Below are 21,048 nucleotides of genomic sequence, written 5' to 3'. Positions count from 1 at the left end.
GTAATGTTCTTGAATTATTCTTAATTGAAATTTATTGCTGATGTTTTTTCTGTTATATTAAAATCAATGCCAAATATATTATTAAAAATATCTAGGCAGAAATTAATTTTCATTTTTTTGCCCAGAAGAGTACAAATAGCACTTAGCTCTTTCAGTTTAAAGCATATGATTCTTTCAAGGGTGTGATAGAGATCAAAGGTAAATTTCTACTTTTTTCTATTTCTCACATAAAGAAGCTATAGGATGATGAAAGGAAATGCCCCCATATGTAAGCATTCCAACCACCTAGGGGAGAAAGCAGATGGGTCTTCTGTAAAGACTTGGACTTGGTCAACCTCAATTTCATTTTCTGAAGTTTCTCTTCAAATTGGTGTTTATTTGCAAAACTTGTTACATATGGAATCTTGATTTACCGTGCTTCCCTCTAATTTTGCTTCTGGAAGGCAAACATTTTTGCTTATCTTTGCTTATGTAGCATCTCCACAGCAACCGTCAGAACTATTCCTCAGCAACAAACCCACTACATTGACCTTAGCAAGACCAAAAATGTCTTACACAGAGCTTGTTTTATTTCGTGCACTCCAAAGGGAATGTTCAGCTTCAGCAGTTCTTAGAGCTAAATATCATGAGCAAGTTAGCGGGACTGACACATTTTATGAACTTCAGTATTTGGAGGCCCTTTGCAGCTTGCCTGTGGCCAGCCTCCATTGGCCACTGCTCCTCTCCCAAATGCTTCGTGCTCTGGTCACACTCAACTTGTCACTGTCCCCAACACACCCTTCTCTTTAAGGTCGCTATCCTGGGACATGATATCACCTCTGCCAGGATCACTGAGACAGCAGGAATGTAAAGAGAATATGGACTTTGGGTAAACCCAAGTTCACTTCCTCATACTGTGACTTCTGAGTAAGTCAATTAACTGTTCTGAGCTATTTATTGATCAGAGATAGTAAGAGATAGCAATAGCTAGTGGTTAGGGCTATGTAAAAACTAAGAGGAAATAACAATAATAATAGTGAACATTAAATGAGCACTTATTATGTGGCATTACTGGGCTGAGTGCCTTCATTACCTGAATTAATTCTTATATCAACAGGACGCCCACTCTTTTAGTAATCTTTTCCATACTGTGAAATGAGTTTTTTTTGACATATTTGTCTTATATACTAAATCATTAGTTCCTCAAGGACTAGAAAATTATCTTCTTATTGCTCTTGGAATCAAGCAAACACCATGCCTGGTGTAAAGTAGGGACCCAATGAGTGTTTACTTAATGGATTGATGTATGGTATTGTTGATATTTCAGCTATCTCTGCACTGTCATCTTCCCTCTTCAAGCCTAAGGTGTTCCTCTACTAAAAAATAATACTTATCTTGGAGAATTATTTTGAAGATTAAAAATAACAATGTGCCAGAAAAAGACATGGAAGAATATTAAATGCATATTTCCCATTGAAAGAAGCCAGTCTGAAAGGCTATGTACTATATGATTCCTACTATATGATATTCTGGAAAAGGCAAAGTTATGGAGACAGTAAAAGATTGGTGGTTTCCAGGGGCTCAAGGGAGGGAGGGAGGGTGAATAGGTGGAGTACAGTGGATATTTAGGGCAGTGAAACTATTATCTATAATGCAAATGTAACTGTTTGTCAAAACCCATAGAATGTACAGTATTATACATTTGTCAAAACCCATAAACTGGATAACACGAAAAGTGAACCCTAATGTGATTTAGCTAATTTAAATTTACATTAAAATTTAACTGAATTTAGCTAATAATAATGTGTCAACATTGGCTCATCAGTCGTAACAAATGCACCACATTAATGCAAGATCTTAATAAAAGGAGAAACTGTGTTGCGCAGCAAGGAGTATATGGGAACTCTGTACTTTCTGCTAATTTTCCTGTAACCCTAAAACTGCTTTTAAAATTTTCTATTAATTATTTTTAAATAAAAAAATAAAAATAATATGTGAAGATAATCTTTCAATATATGGTAGGCTTTATAAGAATTACATTCTGGGGGCTGGCCCCGTGGCCGAGTGGTTAAGTTCGCGCGCTCCGCTGCAGGCGGCCCAGTGTTTCGTCGGTTCGAATCCTGGGCGCGGACATGGCACTGCTCGTCAGACCACGCTGAGGCAGCGTCCCACATGCCACAACTAGAGGAATCCACAACGAAGAATACACAACTATGTACCGGGGGGCTTTGGGGAGAAAAAGGAAAAAATAAAATCTTTAAAAAAAAAAAAAAAAGAATTACATTCTGCAAGTATTTATTGAATGCCTATCTGTACTAGGCACAGCGCTAGGCACTGGAGTAGCATAGATGGAAGACTGTCTCTATCTTCAAGGGATTTAAATCTAACAAAAGACGCAGAGAGATCAAGAGATAATTTTCAGTGCAAGGTAACATGCACAAATATGCACAGAGGAAGCACCTCAAATCTGATCTGGGGAGGAGATGTGGCTAGGGCAGAGAAGTCTTACTGGAGGAACTGAGTCTTGAAAATCAGTAGGCATTAACCAGGCAAAGAAGAGGAGAGGGATAAGAAGAGACTTCCAGGTATGATCAAAACAGAGACTTGTGAATATAGTATTCAGGGAATTACAAGTAGTTGAATATTGCTGTGAACAGGAGAAAAAGGCGGTGGGGGCGACAGGTAAAACTGGCAAGATAAGATAGGAAGAGGGAAATTATAAAGAGCCTTGTATGCCATGCTAAGGAATCCATTGATGGGGCAATAGGGATCCATGGAAGGGGTTTAAGCAGCAGAGTGACCCAGTGGCCAGGAAGAAGATTGAAAAGGGCCAGTATTTTGGACTCAGCTCCCTCCTTATCTCACCCTTAGTCTCTGTGCAGCATTGCACTTAGGTAGTTTGTTTTCCTAGAAAGGGTCTAGGGGCTGACAGCAGGTGAAGATTTGGAATTAGAGATGATAGTGGCCAAATGGAGATGAGGTAAGGCATGAAATGGAAGCAGAGAAGATGGATGCTTTCTCGGCCTCCTCATGGCCCATTGAGGCTGCTTTTCTACAACATAGACTCTTTCTACTTCAATCTACTCCTCATTGGCTCATTCCTCAGGATACCATCTCCAAAGTCCCAGGAAAGGAAGTAATTGAAATATGTGAGGAATACCACTATCAAACATTCTTTATTTCTCAAATATTTTATCAACCACTATATGTGGTTAATATAAAAACTGAGCAGCAAGCAGAAACCCAGATGTGTAAGAAAAAGGCACGAAGGCACTGTTAGATGAAGGTCTCAGAGATAAACCAAACAGAATTTCTAGCCCATAATCTGGCTTTGGCTTCCATGAAAGTATGTAATAGCCATTTCCAGAGAAATCAGTGGACAAGGTCATAGAGTGAGATGTGGGAAACACAGAACTTATTACAGATGGGACAACTGGCAGGTGGCCTGGGTACAGGACATCTGACAAGACTGTGATTAGGGGAGAGGGTTGCTCTGTATTTTCTGCTTCTAAGTTCATTAAAGTCCATCTTCAGTTCTGGAGTAGTTCAAACAGAAAACTTCGGTGGGGTTTAATGCATGTCCTCAGCTTACCCAGGCAGTAGGTCATGGCGTGGGGGATGAGAGAAGATGTGGGCAGAACAGGAACTCCATTAAATCATGGGTAAGGCAGAGTAAATACAAATAACAGCCTGGGTCAGGCTCACCCAGGCACTCCATCATCAGATTTTAAAAAGTGGTATGACGGCTGTTGACATCTTAGTGATAACCTCCCTCAATGCATCTTCTCTCTTGAGTCTAACTGCTCCAATTTGTACTTGTTGACCTCCGTATCTGGTATACAGCTAATACACCATCATCCTGAGGACTCATATCACCCATTTCCTTACTTGGATTTTCTGCTTTCCTATATCCAGATCTTCTTCTTTCTTGGTCTGTTCTCTTTCTTTTTTATTTAGTATGTCCTCCCTTAAATTCTTGAGAAAGGGTGCATGGAATGTAAGTTTTTTGAGAATTTATGTATATTCTACCTTTAGTCTTGATGGACAGTTTGTCTGGGTACAGAATTCTAGGTAGGAAATGATTTCCCTTCAGAATTTTGGAGGCATTACTCTATTGTCCTCAGGGTTGAGGGTTCAGGGTTGTTGTTGAGAAGTCTGACGCTGTCCTGATTCCTCCTTTGTATGTGCTTTGTATGTGATTACTCCTTTGTATGTGCTTCTTCTCCTTAGAAGTTTGGAGAATTCTGTCTTTGTGTGTGCTGTTCTAAAACTTCATGATAATATGCTTGGTATAGGTTTTGGTACAAGAGTTATATTAGGGGCCAGCCCAGTGGCACAGCGGTTAAGTTCATACGTTCCGCTTCAGCGGCCTGGGGGTCGCTGGTTTGGATCCTGGGTGCGGACATGGCACCGCTTGGCAAACCATGCTGTGGTAGGCATCTCACATATAAAGTAGAGTAAGATGGGCACGGATGTTAGCTCAGGGCCAGTCTTCCTCAGCAAAAAGAGGAGGATTGACAGCAGATGTTAGCTCAAGGCTGATCTTCCTCAAAAAAAAAAAAAAAGAGTTAGATGCATTCACTGAGTTGGGTACTCAGTGAGCTCTTTCAATCTGGCAATTTAGGTCCTTCAGTTATCTTTCACGTTAGACAATTTCCTTCAATATTTGGTAATCCTAGTTGCCTGCTCATATTTAAGGATGGGTAGCAAAAAGCTGATTAGAAGGTCTCTGCTTTTGGGAAGACTTATTGACCATGAACTTTACTGAAAGATGATGTGAGTAAACTCTTTGTTGGGGAATTCCACACCCACCTCATTCCACTCCATATCACTATCTTCAGGGATCTTTTTCACTTAGGCCATGTGGGGGATCAGAATTTGCCATCCCAAAATGTGTCTCTTTGGCTTGATTATTTTTAAGAACAAAAGACTCAGAAAGAAACTTTGACCTTCCCCCCAACTGCCTAAAAGAATTTAAGATAGAAGGCTCAGTCCAGGAAGGAACTAATACCATAGATAACTACAATATAATAAACTAGGTGTGATAGACAGGGAGGAATACAGCAAGGCCCATTTCATCAAAGTCCTCCCCATGACCCATTGTCTTTGCAAGTTATGGCAAACATTTGTTTACCCAATATTTGCTTTTCAGTGTGAATTACCTTCCTCCCCTTTGAGTCCCAAACCATACCCCCAACATCTTCCTTTGTCTGTAGTTGAAGATGGTATTTAAGGTAAGGGCTTTGGCCATTTGGGCGAGTTACTCAGTTTTCGTGGGTTTCTCTCACATATACATGTTATTAAATTTGTTTGATTTTCTGTTATTCTGTTCATGTCAATTTAATTCTTAGACCAGACAGAAGAACCGAGAGGATAGAAGAGTATTTCTTCCTCCCCTACAGCTAGTTATGTTCTTTAGAGAAGTCTTCTCCAGTCTTCTGTCTGGAGGGTAAGTCTTGACTTCCAGCATATCAGAAATTGGAAGAATATCTGAGCATTTAGTATGCCTATGTTAATTAATCCCTGTATTCTCTCTAGAGCCCTGGCCCCTTCAGCCGTGGATAAACCTCCACTTCTGTTAGGGTGGGAGGAGGGGCAGTCACCCAGAAGAAAAGAGTCAGGGAGAAGATATAAAAGGAGTGCTAATTCTCAAGTAGCTTCCAACCTCCAGCCAGTTCCCTTATTTCAGCCCTCTTACATCTTCTCTCCATATCCAGAGGATTCTGCAATGCCTCTAACCTATCATTTGATTTTCTCAGGTCGCCGAGTCCTTGATCACTGCTTTCTAGCCTCCAAAATTCTGTTGCTGTTGCTTCTTCTCCCTCTCTCCCCATCCTCATGAGTTTTAGCAGGGTTCTGGAGGGAGTTAAATTAGATGCATTTGTTCAATCCATCATGTCTACCTGAAACCAACTGTCAAACATTCTAAAAAACTGAGATTCATTTGTCTAGTAAATATTGAGTGCCTAGGATATTTAGGACTCTTTGACAAATGCTGGAGATGAACTATGATTTATCTTCCATCATGATGACTGATGCTCTAAGGTAATGGCGTGAGAAGAAAAGGTCCCTTTCCTTGCTACAGCCCTGAAGTCAGAATTTTATTTTACTGGCATTGTTCTATGCTCAGGTTACTTGGGCAGCTTCGTAATTGATCTTGATTTGAAACCACATCTAGAAGCCTTGGATCATTTCTGATGTTGCCTACCCAATCCCCCCACCTTGGCTGTGTTTCTGAGTGTCTGTAGGTTAATTGGCTTAATACCTAATTCTAAGACTGTCTGTGGTGTCGAGGCTGATTTGCCTTAAACACTGCTCATTGTGTATACTGCATAAGCAAAGATCAAGTACCTCAGGCACTGACTGAAGGATGGGTGTGCAATTATTTTAACAGAATCCTATTATGCCCTTGATTGTGTCTTTGTTCCTGGTGCCCATTTATTCTAGATCCGATGTCTTGAAGGTTTGGCAATGAGCTTTGATGATCACGATGGTAGAAGGAGGATAGGAGGGAGGTATGACAATTATTGAGTGCCTACTATGTGCCAGGCAATGAGCTTGATACTTCACATTTAGTAGTTCATTTAATTTAATGTTATTCTGTAATGAATTCATAACCATGGCAGAATTCTCCCGAAACAAAGCAAATAAGTCAAGCATTTGTCACTTTCTTTTCAATCTCCTCCTCACTTAGACTTCATACTCCTGTTCTACATTTCTTGTATTCTATTTTACAAAATCTCTTGAATCCAAACAGATATATTTACATAAATCACATGCCTATGAGGGCGTGTTCCCAGGATATGTTGATAACCCTAGTCCACTTTGTTTTTACATTTCCAAGAGATAAACTGCATACATGTAGCAGCACAGCCCAGCTATTGAAGGCAGGTTTGGGGTGTCTGTGGAACAGAAAGAGGCCAGGCAGGCTCCCGTCAGGAGTAACCCTTATGATCAATACAGGTAGCTGCTCTTTTTGCCTGAAATGCCAGTGTCCACCAATGATAAGGTTTTACTTTGAGCAAACTTCCTTTTGGCCCTCAAATATTGCCCTGACAGTAAAAGGATGCACAGCCTTGTTTGAATGGATTGTGTCATTTGAAATTTCTGGCCCTGCCTATTGATCAGAGTCCATGGTGAATGGCGAAAGTGAAAATTATCTCTGCTAGTTACTGGTATCTTATGTTGACAAGGAACTGAAAGACCTCTGGAGTTCTTTATCTTGTGCATTGAGTCAGGAAAATCACACATTTAGGACAGCTATAAGTAATAATGATATTAACAATAATATCTTATTTTTATATAGCACTCAGAGGTTACAAAGCAGTATGACATACACTAGTTCCTCTAAATAGCCTTGAACCTGGTTTTCTTAGATTTATTATTGTGTAATTCAAAGATTACTTTGTAAATTTATTAATGACTAACACAATAAACATACTTTATCAACTAGCAATTTCCTAATCTTAACTTAAATGGATGGTGTATATTGAAAATCATCTGCCTATATCTTGCAATAATAGCACCTGAAAAAATCAGGAGAACAAGGAGTGTGGCAGAAAGTTATCTGAACCTTAGAAACAGTACCTTAAGACAAAATCAGAAAATCTCAGGGAGGCAAGAAATGCTGAAGGTCAGCTAGTTCAAACCTCTATCCTAATCTTGTTCTACCTTCAAATAGTCTCCCCAAAGGGAAGGCTCTGCACTCTCCAGACAACATTCTGCATTTCCTAGATAGTAGATTGCTCCTCAGGTCCAGAGGACAATTTACTGCAGGAGGTGGGAGAACAGGGGGCAGTGGATAAGGAGTTGGAGAAGGAGGAGAGGAAGGGAGAGAAATGGGAACTGCCTTAGGGAAAGAAGAGAAAAGAGAGTTTATTTCTTCAACAGACACTGACCCCTCACCATGGCCCTAGCACAGTTGTTGCTGTGGGGACACATGGGGGAAAAACAGACCCTGCTTTCAAGGAGTTTACCACAGTCCAGGTGCATGATTTGTCTAGAGCAGAATTGGAGATATTGACTTATCTAAACAAAGAACTTATTAACCAACTGCAGTGGGTTACAAGTTAGGATGGAAAAAGGAAGTCTGAGTGGGTCTTGGGTTCTGTTAAAAAATAAAATTCACCTGAGTAAATTTGAAAGTCTAATTGGCTTTACTCAAAGAATCATGACTCTGGTAGCATCCTATGTAGCACGTAGAAAGGAGTTCTGAGGAGCTGTACAAAATGGAAGGCTTTTTATAGGCAGAAAGGGGTGGGAAAAGGAAGTTTCTAACAAAGGGTGGATCGTTTCAGGCAAAGACACCTTCCTTTGGGGGAAGGGCAGGGGTCTATCATGCATTACCTCACTAGTGCTGACCAGGTAATTCCCGATTGACTGGTTAAAGGTCACATTCCTGGGAGAGGCTGAAACTGCAATTAGGTTAGATATTAAGCCTTGGTTTGCTGATGTGGGGTTAGCACTAGTGACTCCATTTGGGGCTTATTGTTTCCTTTTAGACAGTTCCTAACCCCATTCTGAGGAGACTCAAACTCAGCATGCAGAGGAGTTCCCAGCTGGGGAGAAGTCTTGATGGGAGCCTAGAAGTGCCACAGCCAGGACTGCCCACCACGCTTTGCTGAAGCTCACTCTTACCAATAACCTTCTGCATGAAACTTGGTCTAAAGGCACATCTCCTTGTGAAGTTTCCCTGAACACGATCCCCCACCTTCCAGATAGAGTTAACCACTCCCTCCTCTGTCCCCACATTTATTGTGTACATACCATTCTTATGGACTAGCTGTACCAAACGGTATTTTTACTGCTCAACTTTCATAGCTGTCTCCTCTATCGTATTGGAAGACAAGGAACCAGTCCTTGACATTTTTGTATTCTTGCTGACTTTGTACAGTGGCTGGCACTCAACAGATAGTCAATATTTGAATGACAGGATGAGTGAGTGAATAAATGAATGAACGGATAAATGATTGAATAAATAAAAGGGTACATGGAGAGTTAATATGAGCAAAGTCTTCAAGTCAACAGGGTATATCCAGGGAACAAGGGCAAGAACAACCTGCATGAAAAATGTTTGGAAAGAGCCAAAAGAAAATAGGTTAATAGAATTAAGCCAGATAACGGAGGGCTTTGAGTGCCAAGAGACATTCCTTGGTTTATTTATTTGTTCAACAAAAAATTTGCTGTAAACTCTTTTAGGTAGAGTGGATAATATAAAGCTACACTCTCTATCCTAAAGGAGTACACAATTGAGGAGGAGAGGATGCCATCACAAGAGCTACATTAAAAGGCAGATGATGGTTAGAATGGTCAGAGAGGCACAACCAAGGAGCCATAGGAGCTCAAGGATCAATAAGTCACTTCTAGTTGTTCTGATAGAAAAGCATCTGATCTGGCCTTCAAGGGTAAGAGGACCAGCAGAAGGCATGACATCAGCAAGGAAGTCGAGATGGGACCATGCAAGACACAGAGGTGAAGCTGAGAATGGCTCCTCAAGGCTGAAGCAAATCAGGAAACAGAGACTAAAGATGTAAGGAGAGGTTGGGTGAGATTGTGTACGGTATTTGCCAGGCTAAGGCAGTTACACTCTATTCCAGAGGAGTCGGGGAACGTGTGGTGACTTGCTGCATGTTAGGGTAGGGCTAATTATCATGAGCACAGAAAACTGTCAACCCAGCCCTGGATAAAAAGGTGTGGTAAATTTTTTTGACAGGCCTACCTGAGGTTTTGAAATTTTTTTACTCTATAATTAAGTGTCAAGTGCTGAGATAGTTTCTGAGGTTTTCACATGGTAACCCACTCTTCACATGCTGCCCTTTCATTGCACCAGATACTGCCATTATCATTGCTTAGTGTTCTAAGACAGACCTCAGCTGAGACAGACAACCACAGACTGGGAACATGGGAGGTTCTCCCCCTCCTAGTTATAATATGCTTGATCATGGGGTCAGTGAATTTGCTAGCAAAAGTACTATGGAAACTTTCAGTTTGAGTTAACAGTGCCTGCCATGTTAGCCATGTATAGCTATATTCAACTATGGGGAAAAAATTTCATTTCCTACAGTCTTGGAACAGAAACCAAGTGTATTTTTCAGGATTCTATTGGTTATAAGTGACAGAATGCCAAAATCAGCTTATTCTCAGCACTGGATTTATTGGATAGATACTGAGATCACTCACAGAGATGAAAGAAAAGCCAGAACTGACAGAAGATTCTGGGGAAATGGGAGAGTAAGAAGCACCAGGAATCTGTCTCCCCACCTAGACAACAATGGCACTGGTAGAATCTGTCTGATGTAACTATTTTTGGAACTCTGGAGTCTATTGAAGGCCTGAAACTTTCAGGGGAAGGCTGGGATGGTAAATTGTAGTCAATTTCAGCTCTTAGCACACTAGCAGCTAGCTATCCATCCCTCTGACCTCCAGTCTCAGAGTAGGCAGCTGTGCATGTGTTCGTGGAGCAGTTTGCACACAGCTTGTGTGAGCCAGGGTGAGCAGAAAGGACCATGTCCTCCAAATATTGGGGATCTGTGCTCTGATTGCTGCTTTTCTTGTTATTCATTTTTTTATTGACCTAACATTGATTTATAACATTATATAAATTTCAGGTGTATATCATTATATTTCAACTTCTGTGTAGACTACATTGTGTTCACCACCAAAAGTCTAGTTGCCATCTGTCACTGTGCAAAAGTATCCTTTTACTCCCTTCACAATCTCCCCTCCCTGCTTCCTGTCTGGTAACCATCAATCTATTCTCTGTGTCTAGTGTTTGTTTTTGTTGTTGTTGTTTTTATCTTCCATACGAGTGACATACAATAATTGGGTTTCTCTGTCTGACTTATTTCACTTAGCATAATACCCTCAAGGTCCATCCACGTTATCACAAATAGCAAGATTTCATCTTTTTTATGGCTAAGTAGCATTCCATTGTGTGTATGTATATATACCACATCTTTATCCATTCATCTGTTGATGGGCACGCACTTAGGTTGTTTCCAAGTCTTGCCTGGTGTGACTAATGCTCCAATAAACATAGGAGTGCGTATATCTTTTTGAATTAGTGTTTTTGTATTCTTTGGATAAATACCCAGAAATGGAATGGTGAACCATATGGTAGTTCTATTCTTAATTTTTGAGGAATCTCCATACTGTTTTCCATAATGACTGCACTAGTTTACACTCCCATGAGTAGTGTGTGAGGGTTCCCTTTTCTCCACATCCTTTCCAACACTTGTGGTTTCTTGTCTTTTTAATACTAGCCATTCTGATGGGTGTGAGGTAATATCTCATTGTGGTTTTGATTTGCATTTCCCTACTAATTAGTGATGTTGAGCGTCTTTTCATGTGCCTATTGGCCATCTTTATATCTTCTTTGGAAAAATGTCTGTTCAGATCCTCTGCCCATTTTTAAATCAAGCTGTGTTTTTGTTGTTGAGTTGTGTGAGTTCTTTATATAGTTTGGATATTAACTTCTTATCAGATATATGATTTGTAAATATCTTCTCCCAATTGATAGGTGTTGATTGCTGCTTCTGATCTCAGACGTGCAGACAAAGAGGCAGATGGCCATTGTGGTTGTACCTCCACCCATTGTTGCAAGTCCCTCTCCCCAACTGGAATGACTTCTAGGGGACTTAAAGGGCTAGTGCCCTTCCCCCCTTCTTTTTTTCTTTTTTACCTTTTAGGAGCCAGACATGAAAGACCCGGATGTTCAAAAGCAACTACTTATATGAGGGAAATTAGAAAGTCACCAAAAGACATAGGCTCAGTAAAGACCTGAGAAGACCTTAAGTTTACGCCTCAGGCTGATCCTCAGCACACATAGCTTACAACAATCAAAAAAACAGCAAACGCTGGAAAAGGAGGAGAATCCGATTTCCAGTGTTTACATGTTATTAGATTCAAATGTCCAATTTTCAACAAAAAAAATCACAAGGCATACAAAGAAATAGGGAAGTACAGCCCATTTAAAGGAAAAGCAAATCAACAGAAACAGTCCCTGAAAAAGACCTGGTGATGGGTCTGTTGGAAGAAGACTTTATTTATTTATTTTTTAAAGATTGGCACCTGAACTAACATCCGTTGCTCATCTTTATTTTTCCTTCTTCTTCTCCCCAAAACCCCCAGTACATAGCTGTATATTCTAGTTGTAGGTCCTTCTAGTTGTGCTATGTGGGACACTGCCTTAGCATGGCTTGATGCTGGGTGCTAGGTCTGTGCCCAGGATCTGAAGCAGTGAAACCCTGGGCTGCCAAAGTGGAGCACGTGAACTTAACCACTCAGCCACAGAGCTGGCCCCAGACAAAGACTTTAAAACAACTGTCTTGAAGATGCTCAAAGAACTAAAGAAAGTCAAGAAAAAGATGTATGAACAAAATGAAAATTTAAAAAAAAGAGACAGAAAACCTAAAAAGAAATTATGTAATGGAAAAGTACAGTAACTGAAATACAAAATTCTCTGGAGGGATTCAAAAGCAAAATCAAGCAGGCAGAAGAATCAGTGAACTTGAAGATGGGACAATAGGAATTATTGTGTCTGAGGAAGGGGAAGAAAAATATTGAGAAAAATGAGTAGAGCTTAAGAGACCTGTGAGACACCATCAAGCAGACCAACATACAAATTATTAGTGTCTCAGAAAGGGAGAAAGAGGAGGTCTCGAGACTGAGAGAGAGGCAGAGAGGATATTTGAAGAAACGATAACTGAAAACTTCCCAAATTTGATGAAAGACATGGATATAAACAACCAAGACACTCAATAAACTCCAAGATGAGTTCAAAGAGACTCACACCAAGACCCATTATAATCAAACTTTCCAAGACAAGGACAAAGACAAAGAGAATCTTGAAAGCAGTAAGAGAGAAGCTACTAGTCACATACAAGGCATCCTCAATAAGATTATCAGCAGATCTCTCTTCAGAAACTTTGGATGCTAGAAGGCAGTGAGCTGATATATTCAAAGTGCTAAAAGAAAAGACTGCCAAACAAGAATGTCCTTCAAAAGTGAGGAAGGAATTAAGACATTCACAAGTAGAACTGTGGGAATTAATGACCACTAGACCTGCTGTGCAAGAAATGCTAAAGGGAGTCCTGTTGGTTGAAATGAAAGGACACTAAACAACAACTTAAAACTGTATGAAGAAATAAAGATCCCAGTAAAGGTAAATACATGGGCAATTATAAAAGCTAGCATTATTGTAACAACAGTTTGTAACTCTACTTTCTGTTTTATACATGATTTAAGAGATTAAAAAATTAAACATTAAAAGATTAAAACATTAAAAAATGGTTAGTCTAAAAACTAGTATTATTGTAATTTTGATTCATAAATCCACATTATTTCTACATAACTTCAGAGACTAATGCATTTAGAAGAATTATTACCATATGTTTTGGTGCACACAATGTATAACGATGTAATTTTGTGACATCAACAACTAAAAGGGGTGAGGCTGGAGTTGTAAAGGAGCAGAGTTTTTGTATGTTGTTGAAATTAAGCTGGTATAAATTCAAATTAGAGTGTTATAACTTTAGGATGTTAAATGCAATCTCCATGGTAACCACAAAGAAAATAGCTATAGAATATACACAAAATGAAATGAGAAAAGAATTTAAGTGTTTCCCTACAAAAAATAAACTAAGCACAAAAGAAGATAGTAAGGTAGTAAATGAGGGATAAAAAAGCAAGAAGACATATGGAAAACAAATAGCAAAATGACATAGGTAAGTCCTTCCTTATTAGTAATTACTTTAAATGTAAATGGATTAAATCTTTAATCAAAAGACAGAGATTGGTAGAGTGGATTAAAAAACATAATCCAACTGAATGCTGTCGACTGGGGACTCACTTTAGGAGAAAATATTTGCAAATGATATATATAATAAGAGATTAATATCTAGAATATATAGAGAATTCCTACAACTCAACAGCAGCAAAAAATAAACAATCTGATTATAAAATGGGCAAAGGACTTGAACAGACATTTCCCAAAGTAGGTGCTCAACATCACTAATCATTAGGAAAATTCATATCAAACTACAATGAGATACCATCTCACACCCATTAGGATAGCTATTATTAAAAAAACCCAGAAAACAACAGTGTTGGTGAGGATGTAGAGAAATTGGAACCCTTGTGCACTATTTGTGGAAATGTAAAATGGTGCAGCTGCTATGGAAAACAGTATGGAGGTTCCTCAAAAAATTAAAAATAGAATTACCGTATGATCCAGCAATTCTACTTCTGGGTATATATCCCAAAGCATTGAAAGCAAGGTCTTGAAGAGATATTTGTACACCCATGTTCATAGCAACATTATTCACAATAGCCAAAAAGTAGAAACAAGCTAGGTATCCATTGACAGATGAATGGATAAGCAAAATGGAGTACAGTCATGCACCACATAGTGATGTTTTGGTCAATGATAGACTGCATATGTGACAATGGTCCCATAAACTTATTATTACCATATAGCCTAGGTGTGTAGTAGGCTATACTGTCTAGGTTTGTGTTAGTATACTGTATGATGTTTGTACAATGATGAAATGGCCTAACAATGCATTTCTCAAAACATATCTGCATTGTTAAGCAACATGTGACTGTATATACACACAACAGAATATTACTTAACCTTAAAAAGAAGGAAATTCTAAAGTATGCAACAACAAGGATGAACCTTGAGGACATTATGCTAAGTGAAATAAGCCAGTCATAAAAAGGCAACTACTGTCTATTTCCACTTATATGAAGTACATAGAGTAGTCAAAATCATAGAGATAGAAAGTAGAACAGTGGTTGCCTGGGTCTAGGAGGCAGGAGGGAATGGAGAGGTGTTATTTAATGCATATAGAGTTTCAGTTGTACAACATGAAAAGAGTTCTGGAGATGGCTGGTGGAGAGAGTGGTACAAGATTATGAATGTATTTAATACCAGTGAATTGTACACTTAAAAATGGTTAATTTTTGTGTTGTAAATTTTTTTGTGATGGCAAATTTTATGTTATGTGTATTTTACCACCGTAGAAAAAATTGGCGAAAAAAAGATGCTATAACATTATGCTAAGTGAAATAATCCAGTCACAAAAGGACAAATACGATATAATTTCACCTATTTGAGGTATCTAGAGTAGTCAAATTCATAGAGACAGAAAGTAGAATAGAGGCTTCCAGGGGCAGGGAAGAGGAGGGGAATGGGAAGTTATTGTTTATTGGGTACAGAATTTCAGTTGGGGAAGATGAAAAAGTTCTGGAGATGAATGGTAGTGATGGTTGCATAACAATGCAAATGTGCTTAATACCACTCAACTATGCACTTAAAAATGGTTAAAATGGGGGCGGCCTGGTGGTGCAGCAGTTAAGTGTACATGCTCCACTTCAGCAGCCCAGGGTTCACTGGTTCAGATCCTGGGTGCAGACATGGCACGGCTTGGCATGCCATGCTGTGGTAGGCATCCCACATATAAACTACAGGAAGATGGGCATGAGTGTTACCTCAGGGCCACTCTTCCTCAGCAACAAGAGGAGGATTGGCAGCAGATGTTAGCTCAGGGCTAATCTTCCTCAAAAAACTAAAAAAAAAAAAAGGTTAAAATGGTAACTTTCATGTTATGTGTATTTTACCACTCATAAACACACAAAAGTTCACCACCCTCTAGGCATGAGTTCACTAGGAGCTCCAAGCTAAGGCACCTACTTAGGTTATCTTCTGCTCCAAAATTACTGGAGAGAGGGGAGAACCCTCTGCTAGGAGATCTTATTCCCACAAGTGCCTATCAGGTACCCCAGTACCCGCGCAGGACAGTCCCCGCCTTGGTTGGGGAAGCAATCTCCGAAACAATTTTAAAATAGTGTGAAAGTAGAGTAAGAACGTCCAGAAAAGGCAAAATCCACAGAGACAGAAAGCCGGCTGGTGGTTGCCAGGGACTGGTAGAGGGGGAATGGTGAGTGAGTACTAATGGGTACGGGGTTTTTTTTGAGGGTGATGAAAATGTTCTAAAGTTAGACAGTGGTGAAGGTTGTACAATATTAGGAATATACTAAAAACCATTGATGAATGGGTAAATTTTATGGCATGTGAGTTATTCCTCAATAAAGCTATTATTAAAAAAAAAAAAAAAAGCCAGAACCAGGTAACTCTGGGTTCTAGGAGATTATAAGTGTGCTCAAGGTCACCAGAACTCTCTATTTATCCTTCTCCTCATTCTCCCTGCTGGTGGGGAACATGGTTTCTGACAGCCCCTGATTCAAAGCTTTCCTGCACTGTGACCTAATAGGCGAGAACAAGCTTTCTCCCCACAGTTCCAATAGAAAATTCTGGATAAAGGCTCAAAATGACTTGGTTTGATTCATGTGTGTATCCTGGGCTTAACACTGAAATGGGGTGGGTGGTGGGGAGGGGGATGGAGCACCACAGTCAACTCAGCTTGGGTTACAAGGACTCCCCTGTGGTCAGGGGGTCTGGGCCGTGACCAGAGGAGTAGGGGACAAAGATTGCAGGACAAAGAAAACAGGTGCTATGCAAAGACAAACTGTCTCACGTAGATGCTCAAATGATTTTGGCTAGAACCCTGAGGATTTCCTGATTCAAGCTCCAAAGGCTTAAATTTATGATTGGGTTCCACTCTACTGAGTATGAATTAACTCTGTCCCTACACTCGAGTGTACCTTAATTATGTCTTAATTACTTCTGGGTCACTGACACATGGTCTAAGTCCTTCAAATTGTTTAATTTAAAGGGTGTTCCTTTTTACCTCTAAATCCATTTATCTTGAAGGACATATGTTTTTTTTTTAACTTCCTTAGCTCAGAAATAGAAATTTCATTATCTAAAAGCCAAGCTTATTTTCAAAAAGACACCCACAGTAGATTTTGTGAGTTTTTTCCCCCAGAGACAGGGCAGTGGTGTGGTCATGCCTCACCAGCTGCTGATCTGGAGCAGCTCTTCCAGTGTCTGAACTTGGAATGGGAGCATTGGTGTCACCCATGCTGGGTCTGAGCTGAAGAGGGAATAGAGGTGGAGGATTTCATTGCTTCTTCTTAAGCATTCAATGTTACTTGCATCCTGTTATGGGTTGAATCATACCTCTCCAAAATTCATATGTTGAAGTCCTAACCCTCTAGTATCTCAGAATGTTAACTTATTTGGAGACAGAGTCTTTATAAAGGTAATCAAGTTAAAATGAGATCATTAGGGTGAGACCTAATTCAACACGACTGGTGCCCTTGTTAAAAGAGGATATTTGGAGACAGACTTGCACAGGGAGAACGCTATGTGAAGGTGAAGGCAGAGATCAGGGTAATAGTTCTACACGCCAAGGAACACCAAAGCTTGCCAGCAAACCATCAGAAGCTAGAGGACAAGCATGGAACACGTTCTTCATCACAGCCCACAGAAGGAACCAACCCTGTTGACATTTTGATCTTAGACTTCTACTCTCCAGAATTGTGAGACAATAAATTTCTGTTGTTTAAGCCACACAGTCTGTGGCACTTTGTTATGGCAGCCCTAGCAAACTAATAGAGATCCTGTGTAATGATAGTCAAAATTTATTGACACCCCCAGGGTTGGAGAACACACCTTTTCCCTTGCCTCCTTAGCCCATAAGCATGCTTCTCTCAGCCTACTTTGGGCCATGCACCTTTATCTCCCCCTACCTTGTTCTCCTCCTACCTTGCCTTCCAATCTTTTTCTCTTTTTGCCTACTTTGTGATCCACCACTCTCAGCCTCTCCAACATCTATTCTAGAGCCTCCTCTCTTACCAATCCCAGCAGTAACCAACCCTGTGTCACCTCCTCATAGATCAAAATCCTATTCAGAAGTTATCCCGTTCCTGGTGTGGGCTGAACTCAGGTGTCTAAACGCACTACCAGAAGGCACTCGAAGAGGAAATGCTCCTTGAAGGAGCAGTGATGGCGTGACATTTTCAAGGCCACAGTGGGCCAGAGTGAACCCTGAGTGAGAGAGGACTTCATGTCACCACCATCATCACGCGTTTGCAATAATCCCAGTGGGGCCACAGAAGTAATCCCTCTGGGATTTTGGATGATTTATTTCTTCTCATTACTTTGGTTCCCTTATTCTGGGATTTAAAAAGAAATGGTTAAAACATAGGATTTGAAGTCAGAAAGACCTGGGTTTCAGAGGTAGCTCTGACATGTTCTGGTTGTGTGACCTTGTGGAAGTTCCTTAACTGAGCCTCATCTGTAAAACAGTAATAATAATTTATATCTCAAAGGGTTGTTATAAGGATTGAATAAGATAACAATAATTATTTAAAGTTATTGAAAGCTAGCATTTATGTATGACACTAAGCTGCACGAACCACTTCGTTTAAAAATGTTTTTAAGCATTTAGGACAGGATCTGGGTATACAGTAAGAACTTCTAGTAGGGCAGAATAGGAGAGGTGAGCAATCTATGCAAACATTTTTCTTCCTTATTCAGAGAGATGTTTTGAATAAAAGCCTAGTATATCAAATATACTTGATTAAGAAGGACAAATTGCAACAAAATTGAAGGGTCCATTCAATATTTTAATACTCTAATTATGTTGTATTTTATGTTTCTTGAAATAAAAGTGACTCTCAGTTGGAAATATTTCAGTTCTAATGAATTTTTATGTGGTTGTACTCTGTAGTGGATTGTGCCTGTGTATGTATAGTCCATCAAGACCTTAATTCAAATATTCACTCAACATTATTCTATATCAGTGCTTCTCAACCAGGGACAATTTTCCCCACTAAAGAAAATTTGGATATATCTGGAGACATTTTTTGGTTGTTATGACATGACAGCCTCTCACAGCAAAGAATTATCCAGCCCCAAATGTGAAGAATACTGAGGTTGAGGGGCTGGCCCCGTGGCCGAGTGGTTGAGTTCGTGCGCTCCGCTGCAGGCGGCCCGGTGTCTCGTTGGTTCGAATCCTGGGCGAGGACATGGCACTGCTCATCAAGCCATGCTGAGGCAGCGTCCCACATGCCACAACTAGAAGGACCAACAAAGAAAAATATACAACTATGTACCGGGGGGCTTTGGGGAGAAAAAGGAAAAAAATAAAATCTTAAAAAAAAAAAAAGGAATGCTGAGGTTGAGAAACCCTACTCGCTCTCTCTGTCTCTATGTATATAATATATAGAGAGAACAAATACATATGGAGAAATTTATATATAATATATAACAAATATATTAAAAAATTTATATGTAATATAACAAATATATATAGCGAGATTTTTATATATAACTATATATAGCATGCAAAGTACATGCAAGTACATGTGTCAAAGAAACAGAACAAAAGTGAGCTACATAATAAAAAAAGAATTTTTCCAAGCAATATGCTGATGGGGAGGGGTGGTGATGAGATTGAGATTGAACTAACTGTGTGTCAGAAGAGTCTATCTGTGGAGGCTGGAGATGATCAGGATATCAGGTTTCTGAATAAGTCAGCCAACTTTCCAATCCATCTGCCAAGAGCATAGCCCAATTCTGCCTCGGCCGAGTGACCCATCTGCGAGCCTTGACTACTGGAGACAAAAGTGTTTCTATCTCCTCGTAGAACTGAGCACAATTGCAGAGCAATACACACTAGCATTTTTGTTAGGAGTTGGCAAGTTCACAATTAGCGCAATTGTTTCAGAAAGTGTGCGAGTGCACTATTGCTTCACGTCATTAATGTCTGCAGTGTGCTAGGAATAAAAGGATGGCTGGGGGAGGAGGTACATAAGTTTTAATTATTCAAATACATGCAGAATTATACTGCCTTAAAGACTCCATTTCTGAGCTCCTTCCTGCATCGACACAATGTGTCAGATTCTATCGGGTACTGAAAATAACCGCTTTGCTTCAAGTTAGGAATTGAAAATAGGTCCATTAATCTTTTGGGCTACCAGGTGATAATTTGGTCATTTCTGTTTTGGCCAAAAAGAAAAAAAGAAAAAAATCAGAAATGATGCAAGACTGAACTAGTAAAAGTCCCTTGGCCTACCCACCACTTCTGTTTTTTTTCACATTGTAGCAGCTCAGAGGCAGTCTTTCAATGTAAGTCCCACAGTTTATTTAGCCATGTTTATCAACCGCTGTTATCACTGCTTTCTCTTCTTTTTTTTTTTTTTAGCTAAAATAAATACTTTCGGGTCCTATCATCCCAGTATCAAAAGACTCAGTCTGCTACAAGGTAAGTTCTTATGTCTCCGGAGAAAGATATTAACGTCAGGCCTCCAAGATGCTATTCTGTGTTAGATTTCCGGGTCAAAGAGTAAATCAAAGTAGAGCGCTGCTCAGTCCTATGTGTATTAATCAACAAATATTTAACAAGTGACCACTGGTACTCAGCATGATGTTAGGTACTATGAGAGATATACATACATGTTATGGACCTATAAATATAAAAGTAAATATAAATATACAAAGGAAAACCAGATTTTTTTACTTTATAAGACCAGAAGCAGTATTTGTGGTGAAGGGGTGTTCTGGCAGGGAGTGGATCAAAAGACTGTTCTATAGCAGCCAGTTAACAGATTTTCAGGCTTTCAGGATATCATAATCTAGTTACAGAGACAAATGACATTGATAGTGGAGAACTAATGATTGCTAAACAGTTTGGTCTTAATTATCAGTGCAGTGTAAGTTCATACAAGGAAAAATCAGATTGGCTTGGTTTGGATTGGTTTACTCTGTGAAGCAGTTGGAAATAAGATAGGATGAATAATTTATATTATGGAGAACTAGTCAAGCTAGGAAGTCTAAAATTGATATCTCACACACACACGCACAGGAGCAATGCCCCTGAGTAAGGGAATGACAGTCCATTAAGAGCCATAATATGTGTTGGCACTGTACCAGGTGCTGGAGGCACCAAGATGCCCAGTGTATGGTTCCTGCTCTGACAGAGCTCCCAAAGGGGCATTTTAGGAAACGTATTTAGCTTTAGTCCACAGGACAGACAGGAATGGGGAGAGTCTAGAGCTGAAGAGAGCAGCTATGAGGACAGGGAGGGGGATGAAGACAGCCTGGGCTAATGTGGTGGTCTCAGGAGAGCAGAGAAAAAAGTACTGAAGTGTCTGAAGCCT

This window comes from Equus caballus, chromosome 2 (genome assembly GCF_041296265.1).
Source record: "Equus caballus isolate H_3958 breed thoroughbred chromosome 2, TB-T2T, whole genome shotgun sequence".
NCBI lineage: Eukaryota > Metazoa > Chordata > Mammalia > Perissodactyla > Equidae > Equus > Equus caballus.
Note: the sequence above shows the minus strand (reverse complement) of the source record.